The sequence below is a fragment of the Heterocephalus glaber genome, unplaced genomic scaffold (genome assembly GCF_053883595.1).
Source record: "Heterocephalus glaber isolate CG9 unplaced genomic scaffold, H.glaber_assembly_v1.0 deba00001444, whole genome shotgun sequence".
NCBI classification, from domain to species: domain Eukaryota; kingdom Metazoa; phylum Chordata; class Mammalia; order Rodentia; family Bathyergidae; genus Heterocephalus; species Heterocephalus glaber.
The window spans coordinates 7,801,608-7,811,373 of NW_028258297.1; the positions used below are offsets into that span (position 1 = coordinate 7,801,608).

The window sequence follows — 9,766 nt, forward strand, 5'->3', positions numbered from 1 at the left end:
GACCGCTTCTGTATTTCCATTGGAGGGAAGCAGAGCCATCATTTTTATTGCATCCTGTTCTGTCACGTTCACACTATCGAGCGTCACTTTATTAATGATAAGTTCTAAGGGAAAACATTTCCATTTCAACAGAGATCCACATCTCCTGTGACTGACTTGGGCTTTTTAGGGAGATGACTGGGTGGTGCAGTGTGCTCCCTGAGAGACTGTAGCTATAGAAACTGCAGTCTCGTCCTGACCAGCGGTGTGGCTAAGGTGGGGGTGTGCTGACTTCGATGACTCCTTCTTCACTGTGTTCATGATGCCCAGGGTCATTGGTGGGATAAGAGCCCTCCTTCCCTGTCTCCAAACTGTGATTTTGGCTTTGTCATAGTGTTAGATGTCTGGCTATTCATTTGTTCTAAAAATATTTATTGAATGAAAAAGTTTTCAATGAGTGTGAACACATTTATAATAACACCAAAATTTACACAAAAGGTTCAGTTCTGTTCTTTACTGGTATATCTTGCACCAACTATAAAAGATATTTTCTAGTTTTTATTCATTTATTTGGAAAGAGGGGAAGTCAGCTCTCTGGCCTCATGCATGCCTCTGTGTGTGTGTGTTCACATGGTATCAAACACAGTGCTCTGCCCAGCATGGCCTCCTCTTAGAAAAGCATGAGTCCTGTTCCAGAGTGCTCCACCCTCATGACCCAATTATCTCTAAGAGGCCCCACCTCCCAATACCATCACGCGGCTATTAGGACTTCAACATGGGAGTCTGAGGAACACAGACATTTTGGCAGTGGCAGACATGGTCTCTGCCCAGTGCTCTTGATTCCAGGAAATAGACACAGAGTACCTGACAGTGTGGGGCTGATGAGGGATAAAAGAGTGACCTGGCACACAGCCCACGTCTGAGTCTGCAAGGCACATGCTCCACACTCCTTTTGTACCTGCTGTCGCTCTTCCATACTGTTTCTGCTTCAGGTAACTCCTTGCCTGCCCTTCTGTGAGGGCTAATCTTGATTGTCAACTCGATTGCCTTAAGAGACACCTAGAAGATTAGTAAAGCACACATCTGGGTATATCCAGTGTGTCTGTGGAGTTGTGGGCCAGTGAACAGAGGTGGGAAGATCCACCTTGAATGCAGGCAGCATTGACAATGTGCCCACAGCCAGGAGGGAACAGCAGAAGGAGGAGGAAGCCCACCAGCCCTTACGAGCTTGAACTTGAGTCTGTGTGGGCCGGTGCGTCTTGTGGCTGCTCTCGCCATGGGCACCGGACTCCAGCCTTTTCAGCCTTTGCACAAAGATCATACCAGTGGCTCTCCAGGGAATTTCCCGTCCTTCAGCCTCAGCCTGGGGCTGCATCCTTGGGCCCTCTTGTTCTGGGGCTTCCAGCTTCTTAGGCAGAGCAGCTACCGGGCCCTCTGACCCTCCAGTGTGCTAGGCCCTTGTGGGACTACCCAGCCTCTAATCCTGCAAGCCAATTGAATAAACCCCCCCTTTATAATTAAATATAGATATATTCTATTGCTTCTGTTCCTCTAGAGACGTCTAGCCAATATATCTTTCAAACATGGCTAAAAGGTGCCTTCTCTGGAAAGCTTTCCTGGTCTTTTGCCCACCTCCAAATTTGTTTCCTTAAAACCCTGCATTGTCGGTTTTCTTGTCTGTTCAGTTCAATATTTGACAACACAGTATACATTTACCACTATGCTTAACACAAAATTAATTTGACTCTTGAGGACTGACTTATCTGATTCATCCAAACCAGACTCACAAGCGTATTCCATACTGATGAGAGAGTTCTTTTTCTATTTTCCCGGGGGAACTCCACCTTCCAAACATCTCTGTCTAGGCCCCTACAGTCCTGGAGCTGCTCTATTCTGCGGCAGCAGCGTGTGGTATCCTCCCCATTGGGCAGAGTCTTCCAGCTTCCTATTCGGAGTCTTCATGAGAATGAAAAGAAGAAAAGGATTCCACATGACAGACAGCCCAGTGTGGTGGGAAATTTTATGTCACCGTGACTAGGCTAGGGTCCTCAGTTGTTTCGTCAAACACTCATCTAGCTGTTTCTGTGAAGCTATTTTTTAAGAAGTGTGATTAACATCTCCAACAGTACACTTTGAGTCAAACAGATTACCCTCCATGGTGCAGGTGGGTCTCATCCAATCAGTTGAAGACCTTAAGAAAAAAGATTAAAGTTCTCAGAGGAAGGAAGGAACTCTGCCTCCAGGCTGCCTTTGGATTCAAGACTGTAGTGTCTACTTCTATGAGAATCTCCAGCCTTCTGGTCCTTCCTGTGGATCTGATTTGCCAGCCCCCATAATCATGTGAGCCAATTCCTTAAAATAAATCTCTATAAATATACCAAGTTGCCAAGTGTGGTAGCCCATGCCTGTAATCCCAGCACTCAGGAGGCCAAGCCAGGAGGATCCCGTGAGTTTGAGGGCAGCCTGGGGTACACAGTGAGATCCTGTCTCAAAAAAAACCCCAAAAAACAAACAACCAGGCAAAAAATATACAAAGTCACACTCTGCGTAACAACAGTAACGATAGCACGCGTGACCATAACGATCCTATACAATTATAATGAAGCAGAAAATTTCCTATTGCATAGTGTTTTGGTTTTGGTTTGGTTTTTACCAGAGAGAAAGAAGGGGACTGGGGTTGTAGCTCAGGGGCACAGTGCCTGCCTGGCAAGTGGGAGGTCCTGAGTTTGATCTCTGGTACCAAAAAAACCAAACAGAAAAAGAAGGACTGTGTGGGCTATGTGGGTTTTGCTGATGTAAGTAAAAGTGTGGGTTAAGTGGGAATGGGGGAAACAGGTTTAAAAGAGGAAGTCACTGCTGGGCATGGCAGGGCACTCCCGTAATTCCAGTTACTTGGGAGGCTGAGGCAGGATGGTCACAAGTTCAAGGCCAGCCCAGGCAATTTAACAAGATCCTGTCTCAAAATTTTAAAAAACTTCAAAAGGGTTGGAGATATAGCTTAGTGATAGAGTGCTTGCCTAGCATGTATGAGGCACTGGGTTCCATCCCCAGCATTGTAGAAAAACAAAGACAAAATCACCACCATCACCACCACCACCAACAAAAACAATCAGTTGGATATAGAGGCCTGATCACACTCAAGTTTGATTTTTGGTGGGGAAAGATTAGGTGCTGCTCTTTTCTGTCAGAACTGAGTGTTTCTCTTTTTTTGCAACATTAGCAGCCATTAATGATAATTGCCCTAGATTGTTACCTAGATAATTTGTTAGGTTTTACAAAGTGACAATATCTTTTTTCCCCCCATTGAGATGAGTCTTGTTGCCCAGGATCGATTTAAACCTGTGGGCTCAAGGAATTTTCCCCCCTAAGCCTCTAGAGTAGCTGGGACTACATGCATGGCATGAGCTACCATAGCCATTGATGATCACTTTCTTTTTTTTTTGGTACCGGGGATCAAACTCAGGTACCTGTGCTTGCGCAGCAGGCGGCAAAACCACTGAGCTAAATCCCCGACCCTGATGATCACTTTCGAAGGTAGGGACTGGGAGTGTCCAAGTAGCTCAGGGATAGAGTGTTTGTCTAGCATGTGTGAGGCCCTGGGTTCCATCCCCAACACCACAAAAAAGCAAGAAAAAAACAAAACACTAATATTGAAAAGAAGTTGTAACTAATACAGTAAGTCTATCACTGCACTGGTAATAGGTTTCTCAAAGTCTTCCTTTTAAAAAGGTTTCTGAGCTGGGGATTTAGCTCAGTGGTTCCAGCACCTGCCTCACAAGCTCAAGGTCCCGAGTTCGATCCCTGGTACAAAAATAAATAAATAAATAAATAAGTACTCTTAAGCGAAATAAATAGGACACACATGTATAAATACCGAATAGTTTCTCTGGTGTGAGAAACTGAAAGTGTAAATAAGGACTAAAATGTATAATAGGTAGGTAATGTGAAATAGGAAGAAAAGGGGCAAAGGGGAAGGAGCTGGGAGGGCTAGGGGAAAGGATAGAAGGGAATGGGATTAATATGAGAAAATGGAAAAATAGGAACAAAATCTTTGTAAATAGGGAGGAATGGAGGGGTTGAAGGGAGGGCTGGGCAAGGGTGAAAAATAAGAACCAAGAGAGACTATGTAAAGGTACAAATTTCCAATGATGAATGTCATTATATTGTATACCTAAAATGTACCAATGCTTAGAAAGAATAATCGATAATGCAAAATAGGAAGAAAAGGTCCAAAGGGGTAGGGGTAGTGGGAGGGGCAGGGGAAAGGAAAGAAGGGAAAGGAAAAATGATGAGAAATGGAAATAAAGTCTTTGTAAATAGGGAAGGGTGGAGGGTGTGAAGGGAGGGCTAGGAATGGGGAAAAAATAAGAACCAAGATGCATTATGTAAAGGTACAATTCCCAATGAGAAATGTAATTGTGTTGTATACCTACAATGTACCAATAAAAGAATTTAACAACAACAAAAAAAAAAAAAAAAAAGAAAAAGTTTCTGAAGCCACATGTGGTGGCGCAGGCCTGGAATCACAACACTTGAGAAGGTGAGGCAGGAGGACAGGCCAGCCTGAACTACGTAGCAAGACCCTGTCTCTCTTTTTTTTTTTTTCAGTATCAGAGATCGAACTCAGGACCTTGCGCTTGCAAGGCAGGCATGGTGCCACTGAGCTAAATCCCTGGTCCAAGACCCTGTCTCAAAAAAAAAAAAAAAAAAAAAAAAAAAAAAATATATATATATATATATAAATTTTTTTAAACTATAAAACTGTATTTTTTATTGTGTAAAACATGCCATTGTAGAATGGCTCAATGGCTAACTCAACTGATTCCCATATGCATCACCTGTCATGTTGTCATGTTGTGGTAAGGACACTTACACCCATTCTCCCAGCATTTCTCCCACGGTGCCATTAACAGCAGACACTGTGTTACCAGGCCTTCCTCTTTTTTTTTTTGGTGATGCCAGAGATGGAATTCATCTTTAGTCACTTTGTCGCTGGGACAAAATACCTGACACCCACAACTTAAGGGAAGAGAGGTTTATTTTGGCTCATGTTTCAGTCCATAGTCGGCCTGTTCCAGGGCAAGAGAGCATGGCAGAGGAACCTAGTGGTCAGGGAGCAGAGAGTGAAGGGCGAAATGGGGGAGGGAGATGGATAAACCTTCCAGGCCATGTCCACCTGACCCACCTCTTCCACCAGACCCCAGCTCCTAACAGCAAGTCGGCTGTATGCCTTCCAAATCCAGTCCCCTTCCAAAAGCTCCACCTCTGAGCATAGGAGGCTTTGGGGGCCATGTAGAAATAAAGCATAACAGAACCCAAGACCTCCAGCCTGCCAAGCACACGCTTGACCCCCACCCAGGACTGTCCTATTGAGAGGGACAGAAGAAACAAAAGACCTGTGCAGGCCAGGGTCAGAGTTAGGGACAAAAGCAGAGGAAGGAAGACAGAGGCAAATAATTTATTCTTCACTTTGGTCAGTTTCCCCTATGTCAACTCTTCTTAGGGGGCAATCAGTTCCTCCTGGGGCAGGGGTAAAAGACCCATTTTCCTTTTGGTACTTAAAGAAATGAGATTCAGTCCCTTCCTGGGAAGGCCTGATATCTTCTCAATCCAACCACAATTGTGAGGAGGAGGCACATCACCCAGAGACCTACTCAATTCCAAGTTCAAAGGCCCTGCAGGTAACTGGATATTGCAAAAGGATGCTGCAGACAGGAGCCCCTAAGTGCCCACCCATCTTGTTGCTTTTTTTTTTTTTTTTTGGTACCGGGGATCGAACTCGGGTCCTTGCTTTCGAGGCAGGTGGCGGAACCATTGAGCTAAATCCCTGGCCCATGTTGCTTTTTATTTTTATGATTATTTGTTGTATAGGGGGTTGAACCCAAGGCCTTCTATGTTCTAGGCAAGCACTTTACTACTGAGCTATACCCTCAGCTCACATCTTAAGTAATTTTGACTCCTACAATCCAGGATGACAGAATAAGACAGATACCTGTTTGATCCAAACACTCCCAGTTGATTCTGTGAAGTCCATTTTACTGTCCTGTGGAAGTCAGGCAATGTTCTCATCCAGGCTTGGCCTGGAGAGGGAGCGTATGCAAGAATTGTATAAACTAAAACATTAAAATAACTTTTCCAGCCCCTTTCCAATAGCTACCCCATTCCGTTGTCCTGGAGATGCAGATAACAGCACACCCTCTCCCCAGTATCCTTCATGCAAAGGAAAATGTTGACCTTCTGCTTTACATGGGAGTTGATTATGAGTTTTGTTGTGCACGTTTGATTAGTGTGAATTGGGTGGCTCAGTTCCTAAGAACCAGATCCAGTTTTGTCTGTACCAGAAGATCTGTGCTTGCTCGTTTATTTCCTCATGCATTCACTCATTCATTGAGCACCTATTCGAGTACCAAACCCTGTGTAGAGCTCCAGATATAGAAAGAAGGCACAGTCCCTGCCCTGAGGAATCACAGTGGAGGGGATCCCTATATTAAATAAAGGGATGATATAGGAAACTTGTAAAACTAAAACTCTTCCTGTAACAACATGTTCTGTGATTTAAAAAACGAAACAAAACCACAGCTTCTTGGTGTGGGCAAACTCCAACCTCCCTATCACTTCTGTCGCCCAGTGGGGGCAGCATTCTTTTTTTTTTTTTGGTACTGGGGATCAGTGGGGGCAGCATTCTTGATTTGCTGTTGTCAGGGCGAATGACAAGAGGTCCAGTGCCCTTGAAGAGACTGAATCTTCTCACTGATGCAAATGAGAAAGGCATAAATTAATTCATTGAAGGCTGCTTAACAGCCAGGTTGCACAGGAGAGCCTTAGAGTGGTTGGAATGAAAGCATGAATGGATGTCTTAGTCCATTTTGCATCACTATAACAAAATACCTGCTGCTGGATAATTTATAAAGAAAAGGTGTTTATTTAGCTCCCTGGTTAGGAGATTCAAGAGCACAGTGCCAGCAGCTGCTTGGCTCTGGTGAGATACTCGTGGCTGATGCCATCCTGAGTGTGTGCAGAGGACACAGGAAGCAAGATGGGCCTGGCTTGCTCTTTGTAAAATACCCCAGCCTCACAGCAGCGAATCCAGTCCCATGAGAGCTGCATTAATCCCTTCCAAGGGTGATGCCCATGCCTTAGGCACTTTCCTTAGGCTGCACCTCACAAAGGTTTAATCACCTCAACACTGCCAGTGTCGCCAACACTGTATGAGTCTCAGGGAGCACACTCAAGGCCCATCTAAGCCATCCCACCATCTCTTAAACTGAGTCCTAGAAGGTGAGACAGGATTTCATTTCTGTGTTGTGGTCATCTTTTACCTTAACACCTTTCATTCATTCTTATAATTTCCCTTAAGATGGTCTCCTTTGTTTTCAGCTGACCCATGTTCATCCATCATGGCATCTCTACGAGGAAAGCACCAGGGGCCTTGCTACAGGACAGAAAGAACAGGGAGGCATGCCAGACCAGAGACCAAGCTGTTCACTGGTAGGAGAAAGGCTCCAAAGGCAGCACACCTGAGCTTCAACCCAGTTCCGCTCCCTTTGCTAGGGAGGGGATCCCTTTGGCCAGTGAGCCTGCGTTGGTGTTGATTTTAAGTTGGGGGTACTCCCACTTTTGGGCCTGTATTCTGGGTGGGGTAACACCATCTCTACTCCAGGCATGGTCTTGACTGCCGCCAGCCAGCACTCCCTCTCTGGTCCCACTGTTACTCAAGGCCAATAGGAGCAAAGAAACCTGTGCTGCGTATGTCTGGGAAGGAAAAGTGTCTGTCATCCAGGGGAACTTGAGCAGGAAACACGGAGCCCGGGAAACTGCAGACAACCCTTCCAGTCCATAGAGGAGGTCCTGGCCTGAGGCTGCAGCCAGTACTGGGGATGTCCTGGTCATTTTTCTAAGCCTGGATCAAGCCTGACCTAATGATAGAGCTATGCTGGCAACTGCTCAGTTCAGTGACTTTATCATTTCAATGAGTTTGAGGTCAGTTTTCTGTTTCTTAAAACATCTAAAGTCCTCAGTGATTATTGCTGATTGAGTACTGATTCCCAAAAAGATATGTCCACATTTTAACCCCAGGAACCTGTGCATGGGATGATCTTTTTGGAAAGGAGGTGTTTTCTCATGGAATTAAGTTACAGACCTTGAGATGAGCTCATCCTGGATTATCCAATGACAGAGGTCCTTGGAAGAGACACACAGAGCTGGCCATGTACATATGGAGATGAGATTAGAGGGATGCAGCCACTACCCATGGCTCCTGGAAGCTGGAAGAGGCAGGCAGTAGTCTCCCCTAGAGCTGTACGGTACAGCCATGCTGACATCTTGATTTAGACCTCTGGCCTCCCAAACCAAGAAAGGATAAATTTGTGTTTTCAACAACCAGCGTCATTTGTCACCAAACCTTGGAAAATTAATATAATGATCAACACACATATGGAAATCCATATTGACTTTTCAGGATAAATGTTTAACTTCTTTCTGTGCCTTTGCTATTTCCTGTCATTAAGAGGGCTGAGAAAGGCTAGGCTTAAACCAGGCTTCCCTGCTTAAATACTAACTTGGAGCTGGATGTGGAGGCACACACCTGTAATCCCAGCCCTTGGGAGGCTGAGGCAGGAGCATTGCTACAAGTTTGAGACCAGCCTGGGCTCCACAGTGGGCTCATTCCAGCCTAAACTATATTGCAAAACTCTGTCTCAAAAAGCCAAATAAATAAATACTAACTTGGTCCCCTCCTCGATGTGTGCTAGTTTGGATCTCAAATGTCTACCAAAACCCTGTGTGTTCAAGGCCTAGTCCCCAGGGTAGAGCTACCGGGAGGTGGTAGAACCTTTAAGAAGTGGGCCTGGGAGGAGATCTTCAGATGCCCTCAAGGTGGGTTTTGGGACCTTGGTCTCTTCCTATCTTCTCTTGTTCCCAGTCCTGAGGGCAGTGGCTTTCCTCTCCCACAGGCACCTTCTGTGATGAGCTGCTGACCGCAGGCCCCAAAGCAATGAGGCCAACTGAGCATGGGGTGAAGCCTTCAAAACAGTGAGACACAGCGAACCTTTTCTCTTTTTAAGTCGATTACCCCAGGTATTTGTTATAGTCACAGAAAGCTGACTAACACACGGTGTGAGTTGAAGCAAACTAATTAACCTCTGTGCCTCCTGTTCCTCATCTGTAAAATTGTTAAATGAGAATTAAATGAATGAATACATGTAAATGTTTAGAACTGTGAGCAACACACCTATTAGTTATTATGTATTCTCCCTTGTTCTTCAGCAATTTCCTTTCCTCATCATAATGCTGCTTTGTGGTAATGAGTCCCATTTTGCTCCTGAGATTTTTTTTTCATTATTACTTGTGATTCATTCACCTCATTATGCTTTTAAGCCATTAAAATGGGGAGAATGTCACTCAGAAGACCATGAACAAACCAAGCCCAGTGGGATCTCACTTGAGAGCCAAGACTAACAATCATCAAGTCGAAAGTCAGCTATTAGCAGAATAGAAAGACAAAGAATCTGATGTAAGTAATAAGCAGCTCAATACCCAGGGCTCTGACTACACTCAACAGACTTTCCTTTGAAATGCTTGTTTCAAAGGGTATAAATAATTTAATTGATTTTCAAAATAATTGACCAACTTTGGACAGCCACTGGCATGTTTGGTTCATGGAATGGATCAGCTGGGAAAAGGAAGGAAGGGTGACTGTGTTTAAGGAACCCTCTGATTAGCTCACTCTCCAGATTTCAAAGACAGCATTTGTTCGGAAGGCAGTCATTGTCTCTCTTCAAAGGAGTTT

The 9,766-nt window shown here is 44.8% G+C and overlaps 1 long non-coding RNA gene across 1 annotated transcript; it reads left to right on the forward strand.

The window, feature by feature from the left end:
- Positions 1-7,355: 7,355 nt before the first annotated feature.
- Positions 7,356-9,178, forward strand: LOC110349304 (uncharacterized). The gene is made up of 2 exons (XR_002395167.2): positions 7,356-7,467; positions 8,931-9,178. It is a non-coding gene; the product is annotated as an uncharacterized LOC110349304 (long non-coding RNA).
- The last annotated feature ends 588 nt before the right edge of the window (positions 9,179-9,766 follow it).